The sequence below is a fragment of the Erythrolamprus reginae genome, chromosome 11, assembly GCF_031021105.1.
Source record: "Erythrolamprus reginae isolate rEryReg1 chromosome 11, rEryReg1.hap1, whole genome shotgun sequence".
Classification (NCBI taxonomy): domain Eukaryota; kingdom Metazoa; phylum Chordata; class Lepidosauria; order Squamata; family Dipsadidae; genus Erythrolamprus; species Erythrolamprus reginae.
Window position 1 is genome coordinate 33,427,430 of NC_091960.1, and position 21,114 is coordinate 33,448,543.

Below are 21,114 nucleotides of genomic sequence, written 5' to 3' on the forward strand. Positions count from 1 at the left end.
CTCTTTGAAATTGCCCTGGCCAAGAGATTCACCCTAAAAGCCCCATGGAAAAGAGCCAGAGGTGGGAACAAGTTGTGCTCGGGGCTTAATTTGTAGAGGTTCCTGGCAGGGGAACAGAGAGCAGACAGCAGCCCTGGGGGGTTTTGAACAGGAACAGAACCTGCCCGAGATGAAGATGGCACCTTTTCCCTCTTGGTTTCTCCCGAACACATTTTCTGCTGTGACAACAAAACGAAAAAACTGACTTCCAGGCCATCTTTAACTGCTTCCACCTGTTGGGAAGCTGCAGGTCTCGGGAGCAACTGCAGAGGTGTATTTAAAAATAAAAAATAAAAAAATGGGCGTTTATGTCTAATCCCTAATTTCTCATTTGGGCGAAATTGTTGCTGTAGAACCAGTGTGGGTAATCAGCAATTTGGGCTGGCTATCTCTTGGGAAAATCAGGAGCTGCCTTGATGCTGGTTTGAGGTGAGCTGTTTCACTGGGAGGATGTTTCCTGTCTTGTTAGAGGCACCAAGGGTCCAGGTCTTGCTCTTTCAGATGTCTGCGGTCGAGCTGGGGCTAGTAAAGACTAACAATCCTGGGTGTAGAAAGCTTAGAACTACGGTGCCTAATACACGATTTGAGTATTGCCCACAAGATCATATGCTGCGACATCCTACCGGTCAATGACTACTTCAGCTTCAACCGCAACAACACAAGAGCACGCAACAGATTCAAACTTAGTAATAACCGCTCCAAACTTGACTGTAAAAAATATGACTTTAACAATCGAGTTGTTGAAGCGTGGAACTCATTACCGGACTCAATAGTGTCAACCCCCAACCCCCAACATTTCTCCCTTAGACTGTCCACGATTGACCTCTCCAGGTTCCTAAGAGGCCAGTAAGGGGCGTACATAAGTGCACTAATGTGCCTTTCGTCCCCTGTCCAATTGTCTTTCCTTTATCTCATATATCATATATATTTTCTTCCTTTCATATATCTCCTCTATTTTTACATATTATCTTTATATATATATTACTTCATGTCTATTCTCTTCCATGTGTATTGTGTATTGGACAAATGAATAAATAAATATTCATTTATTTCGGAGAGGGACGGCATACAAATCTAATAAAGTTATAAAGTTATAAGTTATAAATAAATTCTTTAACACCTGGTGAGACCAGAGCCTTTTTCCTGCTGTGTAACTGAGCAAGGCCCTTTCCTGCTGTAGAGGAACAATGCAACAGAATCCCCTACACAACTAGACTTACAATCTTAGGTTTAGAAAGCTTAGAACTATGTTGCCTTAAACACAACCTGAGCATAGCCCATAAAATCATCTGGTCCAACGTCCTTCCTGTCAATGACTACTTCAGCTTCAACCACAACAACACACGAGTACACAAAAGATACAAACTTAAAGTAAAACGCTCTAAACCCGACTGCGGGAAATATGACTTTAGTAACCGAGTAGTTGATGCATGGAACTCACTACCTGACTACCTAAACTTTCCCCTTAGACTGTCCACTGTTGACCTCACCCGATTCCTAAGAGGTCAGTAAGGGGCGTTCATGTGCACCAGAGTGCCTACCGTCCCCTGTCCTAATGTTTATCTCTCATTAGTATCATGTACATTGTTACATCTTTGTTTACCACCAATACTACTTGACAAAACAAATAGATAAAAATAAATTTGTGGTAGTTGGTCTGCCATAGCATGTATTAATGTCTGTTATGAGGGCTCCCGAAAATGAAGGCCGTTTAGTTTAGTTTAGTTTAGTTTATTTAGATTTGTATGCCGCCCCTCTCCGAAGACTTGGGGCGGCTAACAACAATAAAAAAGACAATGTAAACAAATCTAATATTAAAAAGTAATCTAAAAAACCCCAATTTAAGAGACCAATCATACCAACAAGCATACCATGTATAAATTCTATAAGCCTAGGGGGAAGGGAGAAAAAATTTCAATTCCCCCATGCCTGACGACAGAGGTGGGTTTTAAGGAGCTTGCGAAAGGCAAGGAGGGTGGGGGCAACTCTGATATCTAGGGGGAGCTAGTTCCAGAGGGTCGGGGCCGCCACAGAGAAGGCTCTTCTCCTGGGTCCCACCAAATGACATTGTTTAGTCGACGGGACCCAGAGAAGGCCAACTCTGTGGGACCTAACCGGTCGCTGGGATTCGTGCGGCAGAAGGCAGTCCTGGAGATATATGGCACAGCTTGGAGCTCCCTAGCAAATATCCATATTTAGCATGTGACTAATAGGAACAAAACATGGATTTAAGAGTAAGTCTGGAAGATTTCTTATAAATCAGACACATCAGGTGTCAGTGCAGTCAAAGACCTTGCTCATGAAGAGTCTCATTACCACAGTGCAGGAGACTTTCTGGATCTGTCCAGGGTTTGAAATCCATCATCCTTAACTGATGGACCCAAAAAACCACAATTCTCTTCGCTCTGGCATCCCTGAAGATGCTCATACTTGTCCCTTCTTTCTTGCCAGCACTCCCAGCCACAATCACACCCTCATTGGAAAACATAGAATAGAATAGAATTCTTTATTGGCCAAGTGTGTTTGGACACACAAGGAATTTGTCTTGGTGCAGATGCTCTCAGTATACATAAAAGAAAAAGAGACATTTGTCAAGAATCATGTGGCACAACACTTAATGATCGTCATAGGGGTCAAATAAGCAATGAAGAAACAATATTAATAAAAATCTTAAGGATACAAGCAACAAGTTACAGTCATACAGTCCTAAGTGGGAGGAAAAGGGTGATAGGGATGATGAGAAAAAACTAGTAGAAATAGAAGTGCAGACTTAGTAAAAAGTTTGACAGTGTTGAGGGAATGTTTTGTTTAGCAGAGTGATGGCGTTCGGGAAAAAACTCTTCTTGTGTCTAGTTGTCTTGGTGTGCAGTGCTCTGTAGGGACGTTTTGAGGGTAGGAGGTGAAATAATTTAAATAAATATAAAATGACCTCAGTACTTGCTCCAGGTTGCTGAGATGTCTCTTTAGTGAGGCAAGTGCAGGGAGACTCTTGGCATTTTTCTGGAACTGACTCTCTGGGGAGCACACCCTGGTCTCCCCTTGTCGTCTGAGCTAATGTCGTGGGAGGCAGGGCTGCTCAAAGCTAAACCCGTTCGCCCTGTTTGCAACACTCCAGGCCCGGCACCATCCTAGTCTCCACCCTGGCGTTGTCAGGGGGACCTCTACATTTAGTCACAGCTTAACCCGTTAGGTCAGTGATGGCAAACCTATGGCCTGCCTGTCACAGGTGGCACGCGAAGCCATATCTGAGGGCGCACGAAGCATTGCCCTTTGTCAGCTCCAGTACACATGCATGTGCTGGGTAGATGATTTTTCAGCCTTCTTTTCAGCCATTTTAGGCTTTAGGAAAGCCTCCTGAAGCCTGGGGACTGCGAATAATAATAATAATAATAATAATAATAATAATAATAATAATAATAATAATAATTTATTAGATTTATATGCCGCCCCTCTCCGAAGACTCGGGGCGGCTCACAACAACGATAAAAACAATATTATAATGGCACAAATCTAATATTAAAAAACTAAAAAACCCATCATAATTAAAAACCAAACAGCACATACATACCAAACATAAATTATAATAAGCCTGGGGGAAAGGTGTCTCAAATCCCCCATGCCTGGCGGTATAGGTGGGTCTTAAGTAGTTTACGGAAGACAAGGAGGGTGGGGGCAGTTCTAATCTCCGGGGGGAGTTGATTCCAGAGGGCCGGGGCTGCCACAGAGAAGGCAAGAAAGGCAAGAAACGGCCCAAAATGGGGCAAAGCTCAAATAATAATAATAATAATAATAATAATAATAATAATAATAATAATTATTATTATTATTATTATTATTATTATTTATTAGATTTGTATGCCGCCCCTCCGAAGACTCAGGCCGGCTCACAACAATAATAAAAACAATATTATAGTAGAACAAATCTAATATTAAAAAACATATAAAACCCTATCATATTTAAAAAACCAAACAACACATTCATACCAAACATAAAACAAAATATAAAAGAGCCTGGGGGAAAGGTGTCTCAACTCCCCCGTGCCTGGCGGTATAAATGAGTCTTGAGTAGTTTACGGAAGACAAGGAGGGTGGGGGCAGTTCTAATCTCTGGGGGGAGTTGATTCCAGAGGGCCGGGGCCGCCACAGAGAAGGCTCTTCCCCTGGGGCCCGCAAGACGACATTGTTTAGTCGACGGGACCCAGAGAAGGCCAACACTGTGGGACCTTATCGGTCGCTGGGATTCATGCGGTAGCAGGCGGTTCTGGAGATACTCTGGTCCAATGCCATGTAGGGCTTTAAAGGTCATAACCAACACTTTGAATTGTGACTGGAAACTGATCGGCAGCCAATGCAGGCCATGGAGTGTTGCAGAAACGTGGGCGAATCTTGGAATATTTCACTCAACAGCATTTTGGGCCCAACAGTAGGTCGTATGTCAAGGAGTCCCTGTTTACGTTTACACAGCTGCAAAGCTAAGACACTTTTGAAGAGTTACTCCAAGGAGTAGCATGCTATGGACTTGCCAAATTTCGAAAAAAGAAAGGGGGAGAAACCCCCACAGCTGCGCATCAAGTTTGCCAGTTCAGAAGCTCAAAGCGAAGCCTGCTTGGTTGTTCTTGAGAGGACCGAAGGGGGACTCGGCCTCGCAGCAAAAGCCATTACTCAGCACTTTGGGCAGGGTGGAGGAACGGGGGTGGATCGGTTCTTGTCCCACAAGCCACCGAGCAGCTGCAGCTTTGCTAACGCAGCTGTTTGTGCCAAGAGTTGCCTGTGTGGATTGGGTGGAGAAAGGAGGGTTGGGGAAGGGAAGCGTTGAGCAGGTGTGTCTGGATGATGATGGAGCTCCACCTTGTCTGAGAAACTTCCCATCAGGGCTAAGAGCCACGGGTGCCTTTGAAAAGTCTCACCAACACCCATATCACATTCCCAAGACATTCCAGGTGTGTTTCTGATTCACCCAATAGAAACATAGAAGTCTGACGGCAGAAAAAGACCTCATGGTCCATCTATTTTCTTATTTATTTTATTTATTCTTTGTCCAATACACAATACATATGGAAGAGATTAGACATTAAGCAATATATATATAATGATAGAAAGTAAAAAGAAGAGAAGTAGATGGGAGGGAGAGAATATATATGATATAAGAGATAAGGAGAGAATATATATGATATATGAGATAAGGAAGACAATTGGACAGGGGACGATAGGCACATCAGTGCACTTATATACACCCCTTACTGGCCTCTTAGGAACCTGGAGAGGTCAATCGTGGAGAGTCTAAGGGAGAAGTGTTGGGGGTTGGGAGTTGACCCTATTGAGTCCGGTAATGAGTTCCACGCTTCGACAACTCGATTGTTAAAGTCATATTTTTTACAGTCAAGTTTGGAGCGGTTAATATTAAGTTTGAATCTGTTGTGTGCTCTTGTGTTGTTGCGGTTGAAGCTGAAGTAGTCTGCCCTTATACTATTTTCTGTATTTTATCTTAGGGTGGATATTTGTTTATCCCAGGCATGTTTAAATTCAATTACTGTGGATTTATCTACCATGTCTGCTGGAAGTTTGTTCCAAGGATCTACTACTCTTTCAGTCAAATAATATTTTCTCACGTTGCTTTTGATCTTTCCCCCAACTAACTTCAGATTGTGTCCCCTTGTTCTTGTGTTCACTTTCCTATTAAAAACACTTCCCTCCTGAACCTTATTTAACCCTTTAACATATTTAAATGTTTCGATCACGTCCCCCCTTTTCCTTCTGTCCTCCAGACTATACAGATTGAGTTCATGAAGTCTTTCCTGATATGTTCTATGCTTAAGACCTTCCACCATTCTTGTAGCCCGTCTTTGGACCCGGTCAATTTTGTCAATGTCTTTTTGTAGGTGAGGTCTCCAGAACTGAACACAGTATTCCAAATGTGGTCTCACCAGCGCTCTATATAAGGGGATCACAATCTCCCTCTTCCTGCTTGTTATTTATTTATTTATTCATTTATTCATTCATTCATTCATTTATTTTATTCGATTTTTATTATAACCTCTAGCTTGGAGGTTAACTGGCCAATGGAGGTTAACTGGCCGATCCCATCAGGCCGGTCAAGGCTAATATTTGTGGAGGGTTTCTTTTAAGGCAGTAGTCACTTTCTTCGCCGGCTCAGAGCAGAATGACGTGACCTTATTTGGAATTGTTCCTCGGCACTTTTCATTGTAATAATGGCTGTGGAACACTCAACACTTTCTCGCCCCAGAGCCACTCATTACACATCATGCGAAACACATGACGAATCGTGACATGTTGAAGAGATGAGAGAGGCATCAAAAGGCATCGGACCAGCCCTTGGTTGCAGCTTCCCGATTAGTAATGGCTGTCCTGGCGCTTGCTTAAAAAGGCAAAGAAGGAACGGCATAAAAAGCGAAGCTAGGGAGGAACCTCTGGAAGGGTGGAACCGCAGGAGATTAAGAAGCTTCCAGGGCCAAGATAAGCATGGAAATTAATCTCTTTCTGGGTGTTGGATCTTAGAAACCTGTTCCGGGCACATCCAAATCTCCCATATTCAGCATCCTTTCATTATCTGCAGATTTTTATATACAGTGTTCCCTCGATTTTCGCGGGTTCGAACTTCGCGAATAGCCTATACCACGGTTTTTCAAAAAATATTAATTAAAAAATACTTCGCGGTTTTTTTCTATACCACGGTTTTTCCCACCCGATGATGTCATATGTCATCGCCAAACTAATAATTTTTGCAAATAAATAACAAAAAAAATAATTATTGTTAATAAATAATTATGTTTATAAATATCAGGATCACTAAGTGTCTTATTCAATGGTGAGTACCAGTAATAATGGTGAGTAAATGGTTGTTAAGGGAATGAGAAATGTTAATTTAGGGGTTTAAAGTGTTAAGGGAAGGCTTGTGATACTGTCCATAGCCTAAAATGGTGTATTTACTTCCGCATCTCTACTTCGCGGAAATTCGACTTTCGCAGGTGGTCTCGGAACGCATCTCCCGCGGAAATCGAGGGAACACTGTATAGTAATCTCTTGTTTTTCGCAGGAGATGCATTCCAAGACCACCCGTGAAAAACGAATTTCCGTGAAGTAGAGGAAAGATAGATTTTTTATGTATTTATTATTATTATTATTATTATTATTATTATTATTATTATTATTTATTAGATTTGTATGCCGCCCCTCTCCGTAGACTCGGGGCGGCTCACAACAATAACAAGAACAATGTAAGAACAAATCTAATAATTTAAAAAACACTAAAAAAACCCATTATCAAAAGCAAACATACACACAAACATACCATGTATAAACTGTATAGGCCCGGGGGAGATGTCTCAGTTCCCCCATGCCTGACGGCAGAGATGGGTCTTAAGAACTTTACCAAAGGCAAGGAGGGTGGGGGCAGTTCTAATCTCCGGGGGGAGCTGGTTCCAGAGGGTCGGGGCCGCCACAGAGAAGGCTCTTCTCCTGGGTCCCGCCAAACAACATTGTTTAGTCGACGGGACCCGGAGAAGGCCAACTCTGTGGGACCTAACCGGTCGCTGGGATTTGTGCGGCAGAAGGTGGTCCCGGAGGTATTCTGGTCCGATGCCATGAAGGGCTTTATAGGTCATAACCAACACTTTGAATTGTGACTGGAAATTGATCGGCAACCAATTTAACAAGTATTTGGACTTTTAAAACCCACCCTTTGCATTAAACAGTCATTCTATAATGTTTCTCAGCTGGAACTACATGTGATATCCTACCAGTTTCTTTAATAGGATACAGTAGTACTGTAGAAGAATTTTATGAATTTTGAATGGATTTAAAATTTTGAATGGATTTAATGGATTTAAGCCCCCTTTGAAAACCCATGAAGTAGCGAATCCGCAAAAGATTAACCGCGAAGTAGTGAGGGATTACTGTATACTGCATATAAAACATTTATATGATAGTAGTAGTTTGTATAAACATAAGTAAAAGTAACAATAAAAACAGGACAGTAGGACAGGGATGGTAGGCACAGTGGTGCGCTTATGCACGCCCCTTACAGACTTCTTAGAAACGGGGAGAGGTCGACTGTAGACAATCTAAGGTTAAAGTTTTTAGGGTTTGAGGAAGAAAACACAATATCAGGTAGTTCATTCCAGGCATCGATCACTCTATTGATGAAATAGTATTTTCTGCAGTCGAGTTTGGGGCACTTTACATTTAGTTTGAATCTATTACGTGCTCATGTACTGCTGCAGTTGACGGTGAAGTAATCATTAACAGGAAGGTATATAAATCCAATTAAATAGAAATAAATAGAAATAAACTTTGGTATATGATTTTACGAACTACATTTAGATCAGATCGTAGGCGATGTAGCTGTAAATTGTCTAATCCCAATATTTCAAGTCTGGTGGATTAAGGTATTTTGTTGCGAGCGAAGGAGTGAAGGACTCTTCTTGTGAAATATTTCTGGACTCTCTCGATTGTATTAATGTCCGATATGCAATGCAGGTTCCAGGCAGGTGGGCTATATTCCAGAATTGGTCTAGCAAATGTTTTGTAAACTCTGGTTAGCAGTGTAATATCGCCAGAGAAGAAGCTACGTAAAATTAGATGAACGACTCTTAGTGCCTTTTTGGCAATGTTGTTACAGTGGGTCTAGCACTTAGGTTGGCTGGCCAAGGAGAAGCAGTGGGATTTCCCCCACTCTGCCTAACCTCGGAGTCATAGCCGGCTTCCCTCGAATTGAACCAGGAAATGTCTGTCTTCGGAAACTCTTTCCCCCCACCTAAGTCATACCTTGCTGTCGGTGGAACATGCCTTGACTTTGCCAGGAGCCTGCTAATGCCCACCCCGGTTGCGGCTGAACCCAGTGCCTGCCCTGCAGGCTACAACCGAACATGACGGGATGTGAAAAACAGAGAGAGAGAGAGCAGCCCGGAGCCTCCAGGCCTTAGTAGGGCTCAGCCCTGCCCCACCTCACGGCTGAAGTTGCACCAAGGCTGGCAGAGCTGTGAGACTTGGGCCTCCCGAGTGGCCAGCCAGGTGCTTGGCGAGGGGACAGGTGGGTCACCGGAGACAAAGGTGCAAAGGTTCACCCAGGCAAGAGGAGGCGATCGATGGCAGCATTTTTAGGAGCCATAGGGATAGGAAAGTTCAACTGAAGGACTGACCCCCCTGTCCCCTCTAGGCAGCGTCTTATCCTCCAGGATTAGGGACCACCTGCGAACGTTGCCTCAGGTATTTAAGGGCTGCCACATTTCGGTAGGCATCGGCAGCTAAGTACCGCCTATTATGGAGACGTTTACAATCATGTCCGCGTCAGGAACCTGGATCGTCTGAAAGGAACGTTGGGTTTGGGATAAGCACACCGCTTAAGATCGTGCTGGAAATTGCGCATGATATTGTAGCAGGCCAGCCAGAGGATCAGTTCAGCCAGTAGGCCCAGAACATCAGCGTTGGGTAGGGCTCCTCTTCTTGCCTTGATTCTCCTGCCCTTTCCCTCCCTCCCTGTCTCTCTCTCTCTTTCTCTCTGTCTCTCCCTTTCTGTCTCTCCCCTCCCCATTCTCCCTCCCTCCCTTTCTCTCTCCTTCTTTTTCTTTCTCCCTCCTCCTCAGTCTCCCTGTCTCCTTCCCTCTTTGTCTCTCCCTCTCTGTCTGTATCCCTTTTTTCTCCCTTCCCCCATCTCCCTCCCTTTCAATCCCTCCCCTTCCTGTCACCCTCTTTCTGTCTCTCCCCATCTCCTTTCCTCTCTTTCTTTCTTTTTCTGTCCTCTCTCTCTCTCTCTCTCTCTCTCTGTGTCTGTCTCGTCTGTCTGTCTGTCTGTCTGTCTGTCTGTCTGTCTATCTACCTACCTACCTACCTACCTACCTACCATCTATCTATCTATCTATCTATCTATCTATCTATCTATCTATGTCTGTCTCGTCTATCTATCTATCTATCTATCTATCTATCTATCTATCTATGTCTGTCTCGTCTGTCTCGTCTATCTATCTATCTATCTATCTATCTATCTATCTATCTATCTATGTCTGTCTCGTCTGTCTGTCTATCTATCTATCTATCTATCTATCTATCTATCTATCTATCTATCTATCTATGTCTGTCTCGTCTGTCTGTCTGTCTGTCTATCTATCTATCTATCTATCTATCTATCTATCTATCTATCTATCTATCTATCTACCATCTATCCATCCATCCATCCATCCATCCATCCCTATTCAGGAGAACTCAATAACACTGAGACTGTAGGAACAAGTTTAAGGCCATTTTTGTCCACCGTCAAAGATACACCAAGTTAACATCTTGCTTCTTTCTTGCATTAAGAGCAGCCCCTTGTGGCTCTGATGGAATCGTTCTTAATGGGGGAAATATAGTGCAGAGGAACTGTTTTTAGTTGCCCTGCTGATGTATCAGAAGCACCTCATGGTGGCAACTGGAAAAATGATCAGGTCTAGTTTCACTTTGCCTGGGGAACAATTTTAGCCATCACCTTAAATCCCAGATTCCTTGTACAGATCTGAAAGATCTCCCAGGAGCATAGCGGACACAGAGCCCCGAGATTCAGAAAGCGAAGCTGTTTGAGCTCGAATGCAAAGGAAATATTTTAGTGGATCGCAGCCACATTCCTTCGCAGCACAAAGCAAGAATACTGGGATTGACCTGTTAAAGAACACACTGTAATTTCATCTATTTCGTTGTTCAGTAACAATCATCCCACCTTTCTTTCCAGTGAAACATACAACTTTCTTCTTCCATATACTTTAGATCAGTGATTTTCAACCTTTTTTGAGCCATGGCGCATTTTTTACATTTACAAAACCCTGGGGCACATTGAGTTTGGGGGGGGGGGGGGGGGGCTAAAAAAAGTTTGGACAATTTTTCTCTCTCTCTCTTAATCCCTTTCGCTCTATTTCTCTCTCCCTTCTTTTCTCTCTCTCTCCATCCCTTTCTTTCTCTCTCTCTTCCTTCCTCTTTTTTGCTCTCTTTCTCCCTACCTCCCTCTGTCTTTCTCTCTCCCACCTTCCCTCCCTTTCTCTCTTTCTTGCTCTCTCTCTTGTTCTCTCTCTTGCTTTCTTTCTCTCTCTTGTTCTTTCTCTCTCTTTCTTTCTCTCTCTCTCTTTCTCTCTCTCGTTTTCTTTTTCTCTCTTTCTTTCTTTCTTTCTTTCTCTCTCTCTTTCTTTCTTTCTCTCTTGCTTTCTTTTTCTCTCTCTCTCTTTCTTTCTCTCTGAGCTTCGTGGCACACCTGACCATGTCTCACGGCACACTAGTGTGCCACGGCACACTGGTTGAAAAACACTGCTTTAGATCACTTATTTTCTAGTCTTTCCAATCTAGTACAATCAATGTAGATTCGAGGCATCAACAGCTGGGCATAAGCAGAAACGTTGCTGAATGTGCTAGAATATTCTTGCTGTTTTGATGGACACCTGCAGGAGCAAAGTTCTCACCAGAGGAGGAGTACAATTCTGTAAATCTAAGACATAGATGTAACTCAGTCATGATTGCCCATATGTGTATTGCATTTCGTCATAGATTTATCGGATTTCATCTTTGTTTCCCTTCTTCACCATATCTTTCAGAACTGCACTGTGTGCAGGTAAATTTTAGGGAGGGGGAAATCACTTATGGAGCATCTTCCTTTGCTTGCGGGCATATAGAAAAAGTTGTCATCTCTTTGTCATAAAATGCACCTTGCATTGCTGAACTGGTAAATATATTTCTATCTTTACTGAAATGTTTTGCTAATTCCTGCCAGCCAAATAGGTTTCTTCCTGGTGATTATCCACTCATCTTCCAAATGATGTATCTTCCTGATGGGCCGATGACGTGGACTACAGATCCGTACCTTTGGACTGGTATTGGGGCCCTCAGTCAGTGCTGCTGATCCCTACCTGAAGGGCTGGGGGTTTTAGACACTTTCACCACCCACCCACCCTCCTTTGAACCTCTTTCAAAAGAGATAATGAAGCAAGGCGGGAAGAATTCTATTTAAGGAGCTCAATGAGGCTTGCATCATTAAAAAGCAAAAAAACACCATAAAAATATTTCCAGGTTTATTATCCTAGAATGCAAGCAATTTAAATTCCCTTTCCTGATAAAAGGCCAAGAGCACCAATTTTCATAAGCTATAGTTAAGACATCACACCAGAAGGTGCTTCTTCCTTCTGTCAATTTGATATAAATTCCATGCAGTTCTATCCTTTAAACTTCACTGCAATGACAGAATGCTTAGAAACCGAAGATTTGACGGCAGAAAAAGCTCCTGGTCCACCTATTCTGCCCTTATACTATTCTCCCATGTCTCTGGAAGGAGAGTCCATCATGGGTTTAGCTCGAGTCTTATTGGTAGGGACTGAGTTATAAATTAATATAATTATCATATTAATTAGGTACCGCCCCCTTGCTGCCCCTGTACCTCAGTTTTAAAAAACTCAGTCAAGGAAGGGACTCTGAGTTTTTTACTCCTGAGGGAGTGTAATCATTTTAAGTAATAAAAATGTAAATTTCTTTATTAATGTTGTTGTTTTTGTTTTTATACAGGTTTCATACGGCTGGGGTTTCTGCCCTCCGCGGGCAGCGCCCCCTTCGGTCTCCTTATGGGGCCTCTTCTCCCAGCGAGTACTGCCCTGAAGAGGAGAGGATGGGCTGCAGGTCCCTGTCCCCCGAGGTCAGACCTAGCCCTACACCTCGGGTGGGGGGGGTCCGCCCCCCCCCATTGACGAGGGCGGCGACGCGCCGGACAGAAGGAACAGGATGTAAAAAAATAAAATAACTAAGGAAGCAGCATTACCGGCCGCCTCCCAGCTGATTCCCAGCGTGCCGGTTGCCAACATCGAGCGGAGGCGAGCCGAGGGGAGGCCGGAGACAGCGGCACCGCAGAGAGAGGTCCCTCGCTGTTTCCCCTTCACAGGCTGCAAAGCGGGCTGGAAAAGCCTCTTGGAAGGTCGCGCCCGCCATTTTGTATGGCAAAAAGAGCGCGAAGAGCCGGTAACAATAGTAAGGAACCTGGCAAAGCGCCAGTGATCGTTGAGGCCTCTCTTGCCTAGTAACTCCCAGGATTGGTGGTGGGCTGGTCACGTGACGTGACGTCATTGCCCACGTCATAGGCAAGAGGCTGTAATTCAGCCTACAGCTTTGGAGTTGTGAGGAGAGTGGCTGCGTTTATCGTTACCGTGCTGTATATCTGTTAATATTAGCTGTGAGTAAGCTGCCCCATTACATATAAAATAAGGATGGCGGATCAATCCAGCAATCGTGGGGAGGACCAGCCTCAGGCCACTGCTGTGCCTGCTAAAAATAAGGACAAAGTGTCTGGCAAGGCCAAATCGAAGTCTTCTCAGTCTTCAGCTTCAATTAAAGAGGCTGAGAGGAAGATCAGGGCCTTGGAACAAAGGCTGGAGGCGGCCTTAGCTTCTCCTGCTTCAGGAATTTTGGCCTTACCCCCATTCCAGCCTCTCCCCCCTTCAAGAACAGCATCCCCTGGATTGCCCTTGGGGGTCATGGGCACTGCTAGTGAAAGGGATTGGTCTCCTGACCGTCAGGCCTTGTCAGGCCCTCCTCCACCTTCACCTCTCACTAGGCCGGATAGGCCTACTTCAGCCAGTCATCATGCTTATGGAGTCTCTGCAGGGACACAGGCTTGTGCTCCAACAGCAACGTTCACACCAACAGCTGCAGGGCTTAGATCCCAAGCTGATGTCTGGCAGGCCTTCCCACCATCCCTGCAGGACATGATTGCCAACGTTTATGCGCAGGGAATGGCGGTTGGGGCCCAAGGTGTGACACCTCCATTACCACAGACATACCATCCCAGGGACCTTTGGTCAGCACCGCCGCCCCCCCCTGGGCTGGATTCATTTGTAGAGGACACTGGGCTGCTGGAGGAAGACAGTGAGCATGGCAATGAACTTTCTGATGATGAATATGCCTTTCCAGAACAGCCAGCTCCCGCAGGGCTCTTTAAGCCAGCCTTATTTAGACTACTCTTGCACAAGGTGAAACAAACCTTGGATGTGCCAGGTGCGGCGGCACCTCCGGAAGCGGGAGATGGACTTAGAACTTCTGCCTCCCTGTGTAAGGAGCAGCCCAGGGAATCCGAAACGGTTCCTGCAATGGAGATATTCTTAGAAAACATCAAGCGCACCTGGCAACACCCAGCAGCTGCCCAGGGCCCCTCCAATGTCGAGCGCCGTTTCTACACGTTTGACAATGAGATGGAGAATCTCTTACAGTTTCCGCCTGTGGACAAACCGGTAGCCACACTGGTGTCCAATGCCGCCTTTCCTTCTGAAACGGCGGATAGTCTTAAGCCGGATGAGCGACGGGCCGAAACCCTCCTGAAGAAGGCCCATCAGATGGCAGCATGGGCCCTACGAGCTGCATCAACGGCATCCATCTTTAATAGGGCATCCATCATGTGGCTCCAGGAGGTTCAGGCTCGGATGGGACCTGAAGATCCTCGTCTCAAACAGGATCTCAACAAGCTCCTGGCTGCGGCCGAATTTTCGGCGGACGCTACCTTGCACGCAGCGAAATTTGCCGCAAGGGGCATGGCCTCTACAATTTCTTCTCGACGCCTACTTTGGCTTCGACACTGGCAGGCGGATGCCAAGTCGAAGTGGCGCTTGTCATCTGCCCCTTTCGAAGGCACGAAGTTGTTCGGGGAGGTGCTGGAGGCTGTTCTGGTGGAGGACAAGGACAAGAGGAAGGTCCTCACCAGATCCTCTAGGCGCCAGGATCGCAATAGCACCCCATACCGACGCCGGCAGCCATTTCGATGGGACCCAGCTTCCGGAGTTACCCAGACTTCCAGGCCTTATTCGCAGGGCCAATATGGTCAGTCCTATTCGTACCGCAACGATAGGAACTACTTTCAGGGCCGGGGCAGAGGATATCAACCGTCAAAACGGCCCTTTCGGGGTTCCAACCAGCGAGGTTTCCGTGGAGCCAAGTGACTCCACAGGGCAGGTCCCTTTGGGGGGAAAACTCCAAAGGTTTTGTACCGCCTGGACGGCCACAACCTCCGACGCTTGGATTTTGGACACAGTGACCCGAGGGCTCCGCCTCGAATTCTTACGTCTTCCACCTACCCAATTTGTGACCTGTCCAGTACACGCCGATCCTGCCAAGCGGGCATTGCTGGAGCAGGAGATCGCTCATCTTCTGGAGATCCACGCCATCGAGAAGGTGCCAGCCCACATGGAGGGCATGGGGTTCTACTCCAGGGTCTTCATAGTACCCAAGTCATCGGGAGGTTGCAGGCTAATTTTGAACCTGAAGCGCTTAAACAGGTACGTGCTATACCGCAGGTTCAAAATGGCCTCCCTTCGCACCATACTCGCATCAATCAGGAACCGAGATCTCATGTCATCCATCGACCTGAAGGAGGCGTATTTACATATCCCCATCCATCCGGGGCACCGGAGATATCTCCGGTTTTATGTCCAGGGGAAGCACTACCAGTACCGGGCAATGCCATTTGGCCTATCCTCCGCCCCGCGTACCTTCACGAAGATACTGGACTCGCTGATCGCCTTCTTACGGTCCCGATCGATAAGAATAATCGCTTACCTGGACGATATCCTCTTACTGGCCAGGGACCTGGCAACTGCGCAAAGAGACTTACGAGCCACGTTAACACTGTTGCAAGAACATGGCTTTACAATAAACGAGGGAAAGAGTCAGTTTTTCCCCACTTCCACTATTACTCATCTCGGCGCGGTGATAGATACCTCCACCATGGAAGTTTACCTGTCATTGGAACGACAACGCAACATCCAGGCCTTAGTCAGCAAGTTGCAGCACCAGCGGATGGTAACGCTGGCCCTCTTATCCAAGGTGCTCGGGACACTAGTGTCATGCGTGGACATTGTTCCCTGGGCACGGTATCATTTTCGCACGCTGCAATGGACCTTACTTCCGTACCAGAAACGACGGGTCAGTCATACACACAGACTGGTCACGGTGGGAAGTCGCCTACAAGCCTCTTTGAGATGGTGGCAGTCCCGGGCAATACATCGCGGGTCTCCCTTTGGCCACTTACATCAGGTCATTGTGACCACGGATGCAAGCCTCCTTGGTTGGGGGGCACATGTGGACCGTCACGTAACTCAGGGGTTGTGGCTTCCCCAGGACTTGACCCCAACGAATATCAACTTCCTGGAGCTAAAAGCGGTCCGTCTCGCTCTGCTAACCTTCGCTCCGTTCCTTCAGGGAAAGCATGTGCTGGTTCGTACGGACAATGTTGCGACCAGGGCACATCTCAACCACCAAGGGGGGACCAGATCTCTCAGACTGATGGAGGAAACTCAGCTCCTCTTCGACTGGGCAGAGGTCCACCTGGCATCTCTCCAGGCGGAGCACATTGCGGGGGAAACCAATACCCAGGCGGATTGGCTAAGTCGGCAAACAGTGGACCCAGGGGAGTGGAGTCTAACCCCGTTGTTGTTCCAGCAGGTGACCAAAAGGTTTGGCACCCCGACGGTGGACCTGTTTGCGACTACGTACAATACTCAGCTTCCCCGGTTTTATTCCAGGTTTCCCACGTCAGGAGCCGAGGGGACCAATGCTTTACACTCCCCGTGGCCCAAAGAACTGCTTTACGCTTTTCCGCCGACACCACTTATCCCCAAGGTGATAGAGAAGATCATAGTGGAACAGGCGGAGATCATCCTGATGGCACCCCATTGGCCACGGAGGGCTTGGTTCGCCGACCTAATGGGGCTCTCAGTTGTTCAACCCTGGCGGATCCCGGACGACCAGATTATCCTTACTCAGGGAGCAATCCTGCATCCGGAGCCACAGTGGTTCCATCTGACCGCTTGGCGCTTGAGGGGGACCGATTGAGAGCCTGGCATATTCCTGAGAATGTCATCACTACGATCCAGTCGGCCAGGAGGCCTTCAACGACTAGGATTTACCAGGCCACTTGGACCGCATTCGCCACCTTTTGCAGGGATAGACATCAGCGACCGCAGGATGCTAGTGTGGTAGTGGTGTTGGAATTCTTACAATCCGGCCTAGAAAAAGGGCTGGCTCCCAACACCTTGAAAAGGCAGGTGGCGGCTTTGGCAACGATTGTGCGAACTGAAGATGGTGGTTCGTTGGCCCATCATACCTTGATCAGGGATTTTTTGAAAGGGGCTGCCAATAGGCACCCTCCACCAGTACGACGCTTTCCTACTTGGGATCTTACCATAGTTTTACAAGCGCTCACAGCGCCCCCATTCGAGCCGCTGAGGACGATTCCTTTAAGGATGTTATCCCTTAAGACGGCGTTCTTGGTAGCCATCACATCGGCACGGCGGGTGTCCGAACTGTCTGCCTTGTCAGTAAGGCCGGACCTTTGTACGTTTCATCCTAGTAAGGTCGTTCTCCGTTTGGACCCAACGTTCATACCAAAGGTCAACACCCATTTTCATCGGACACAGGAACTTGTCCTACCAGATTTCTGCGTGCATGGGTCACATCCACTGGAGCTTAAGTGGCATAAAGTAGACGTGCGCAGAGCTGTTAAACTCTACATTAGGCGCACTGCTCCTTTTCGCAAATCTGAGGCTTTGTTTGTCTCTTTTGGTCAACATCGATTGGGCCTCAAGGTATCTTCGCAGACCATTAGCCAGTGGTTGAAGCTTTGTATTACAGAGGCATACAAAGCAGATTCCCGGACGTTACCTAGTGGAATCACGGCTCATTCGACCCGTAGTGCCGCTACCTCAGCGGCATGGGCCACACAGGCATCGATAGAGGACATCTGTAAGGCGGCCACGTGGGCCTCTCCTACCACCTTTATACGGCACTATAAACTGGACACATTTGCTTCGGCCGAGGCGTCCTTTGGGAGGAGAGTTTTGCAGCAAGTGTGTGATCCTACTAGGACATGATTCAATGATATCCCTCCCTGGAACACTGGAACTTGGGTATATCCCATGATGGACTCTCCTTCCAGAGACATGGGAGAAGAACCGTTGTACTCACCTGAACGGTCTTCTCCAGGTCCTGGAAGGAGAGTCCATACCCGCCCATTGAACCATGATTTTTGTGGCATTCAGTTACTGGTTGTGGTTGGTTGTTAATAAATTTCTGTTATTATTTGAATTCGTTTTTTAAAACTGAGGTACAGGGGCAGCAAGGGGGCGGTACCTAATTAATATGATAATTATATTAATTTATAACTCAGTCCCTACCAATAAGACTCGAGCTAAACCCATGATGGACTCTCCTTCCAGGACCTGGAGAAGACCGTTCAGGTGAGTACAACGGTTCTTTCCTGTATTTTATCTTAAGATGGAGATATGTTTATCCCAGGCATGTTTAAATTCAGTGACTGTGGATTTACCAATCACGTCAACTGGAAGTTTGTTCCAAGCATCTACTACTTTCAGTAAAATATTTTCTCATGTTGCTTTTGATCTTTCCCCCAACTAACTTCAGATTGTGTCCCCTTGTTCTTGTGTTCACTTTCCTATTAAAAACACTTCCCTCCTGGACCTTATTTAACCCTTTCACATATTTAAATGTTTCGATCCTCTCCCCCCTTTTCCTTCTGTCCTCCAGACCAGTGATTTTCAACCTTTTTTGAGCCGCGGCACATTTTTTACATTTACGAAACCCTGGGGCACATTGAGTGGGGTGGGGTGGGGGGGCTAAAAAAAGTTTGGACAAAAATTTTCTCTTCCTCCCTTTCGCTCTATTTCTCTCTCCCTCTTTCTCTCCCTTCCTTCCTCTTTCTTTTTCTCTCTCCATCCCTCTTTCTTACTCTTCCTTCCTTCCTCTCGTTTTTGCTCTCTTTCTCTCTCCCTCCCTCCCTCTATGTCTTTCTCTCTCCTTCCCTCCCTCTCTTTCTCTCTCTCTCTTGCTTTCTTTCTCTCTCTCTCTCTCTTGCTTTCTTTCTCTCTCTGAGCTTCGCGGCACACCTGACCATGTCTCACGGCACACTAGTGTGCCACGGCACACTGGTTGAAAAACACTGCTCCAGACTATACAGGTGGAGTTCATGGAGTCTTTCCTGATACGTTTTATGCTTAAGACCTTCCACCATTCCTGTAGCCCGACTTTGGACCCGGTCAATTTTCAATGCTTACTTCATTATTTAAAAGTATCGTGTTTCGGTACATTCTTCTATAACTATTTGAGCTTGATATTTACAATTTCCCTCTCTCAAGATGGCACTTTGTATATGTACAAATGGGGAGTAATTGCCCAGTTTGTGCTTTAATAAAATGTATTAACCTTTAAAGATTGACATACTGTACCAAGAAAAGTTACAAATGTTTTAGAGCTATTTTATTTAGAAATAAGTGGCAAAATGAGAATCAAGGGATGTTCCATGGCAGTGAAAGATTTGAGATGGATTAAAGACAACACTGTATAAAATCAGTAGGTCTAATGATGGCACCAAGTCAGGTTTTAAACAAATTATACCAATCCAGCAGAGTGAAAGCTTCAAACTCTACTACACGTGCAGGAAGAGGCGACATACCAATGTGGACTTTTTAAATGAATGTTTTTCAAACTTGGACGCTTTGATGTGTTGACTTCAACTCACTATCGGTACGGCACTATCTTGAAAAATTAACGCCTTGACTTTGCCAGTAGCTGTTGACTTCCAAGTTTCCACCCACTTGGAAAACATGGCAATAATCATGGGCATTTGATGTTTTTGGCCTGATTCAGTCTGGTTGTTTTATATTAGAAACATAGAAACATAGAAGACTGACGGCAGAAAAAGACCTCATGGTCCATCTCGTCTGCCCTTATACTACCGTATTTCCTGTACTTTATCTTAGGATGGATCTAGGTTTATCCCAGGCATGTTTAAATTCAGTTACTGTGGATTTACCAACCACGTCTGCTGGAAGTTTGTTCCAAGGATCTACTACTCTTTCAGTGAAATAATATTTTCTCACTTTGCTTTTGATCTTTCCCCCAACTAGCTTCAGATTGTGTCCCCTTGTTCTTGTGTTCACTTTCCTATTAAAAACACTTCCCTCCTGAACCTTATTTAACCCTTTAACATATTTAAATGTTTCGATCATGTCCCCCCTTTTCCTTCTGTCCTCCAGACTATACAGATTGAGTTCATGAAGTCTTTCCTGATATGTTTTATGCTTAAGACCTTCCACCATTCTTGTAGCCCGTCTTTGGACCCGTTCAATTTTGTCAATATCTTTTTGTAGGTGAGGTCTCCAGAACTGAACACAGTATTCCAAATGTGGTCTCACCAGCACTCTATATAAGGGGATCACAATCTCCCTCTTCCTGCTTGTTATACCTCTAGCTGTGCAGCCAAGCATCCTACTTGCTTTTCCTATTGCCCGACCACACTGCTCACCCATTTTGAGATTGTCAGGAATCACTACCCCTAGACTTACATCACCCGCAAATATTTTTTTTCCCTTCCACTTCATTTATCGCAGAGGAGGAAAGTCACACTGCTCCAAGCTTGTCTGTCTATATAATAAAGCACCATACAAATTGTTGTGGTTGGCTCACGGCCAGTTCCTCTGGCTACTGATTTTGACTCAGAGGAGCCGGGTCCATCAGATCAAAGAAGACTTGTCTGGCTTAATGAGGAGTCAGACAGTGAAGGGGAAGGAGAACGGGATGTAGAAGGTCCTGGAGAGGCAGAGAGGCCAGCAGAGCCTGTAGGATCTCCAGTCAGAGCCTCTTCTGAGTTAGATGAGGAAGGGGTAGTGGATGATCCCATCCTAAATGTCAGGGTGCGAAGAATGCTGGGACATCAGGAGCAGCTGCGCAAACGCAGATAAGTCACAGCTGTCAGTAATCAAGGACGCTACAGCAGGGTTAAAAAGGGAAGGGCTTGCAGAAGGCGGTGTGAGAATTTATCGTTCAGATTTGAGAGAGACATTGATGTGGTTTTGTTGTTCCTTTGGATAATTTTGGCATTCTGACACTCAAGTTATGTGAGTAATTGGCTGATGTAAGCCAGAGAGACTTTTGTTGCCGGCTTGAATCATTAACCCTGACCCTTGGAATCATAAACCAGCATTTCTCTTGCCGTTGCTGAGGCTTCCAGCCCATTTTGTACATAAAGAAACCTTTTGCCTTTTGCAAGCTCCCGTG

At 45.8% G+C, this 21,114-nt stretch overlaps 1 protein-coding gene across 2 annotated transcripts in view; it reads left to right on the plus strand.

Annotated features, from left to right (window-relative positions):
* Nucleotides 1-21,114, plus strand: part of ZDHHC18 (zinc finger DHHC-type palmitoyltransferase 18) — a 101,100-nt gene that overhangs the window by 66,790 nt on the left and 13,196 nt on the right. The gene's annotated exons all lie outside the window — the stretch shown is intronic.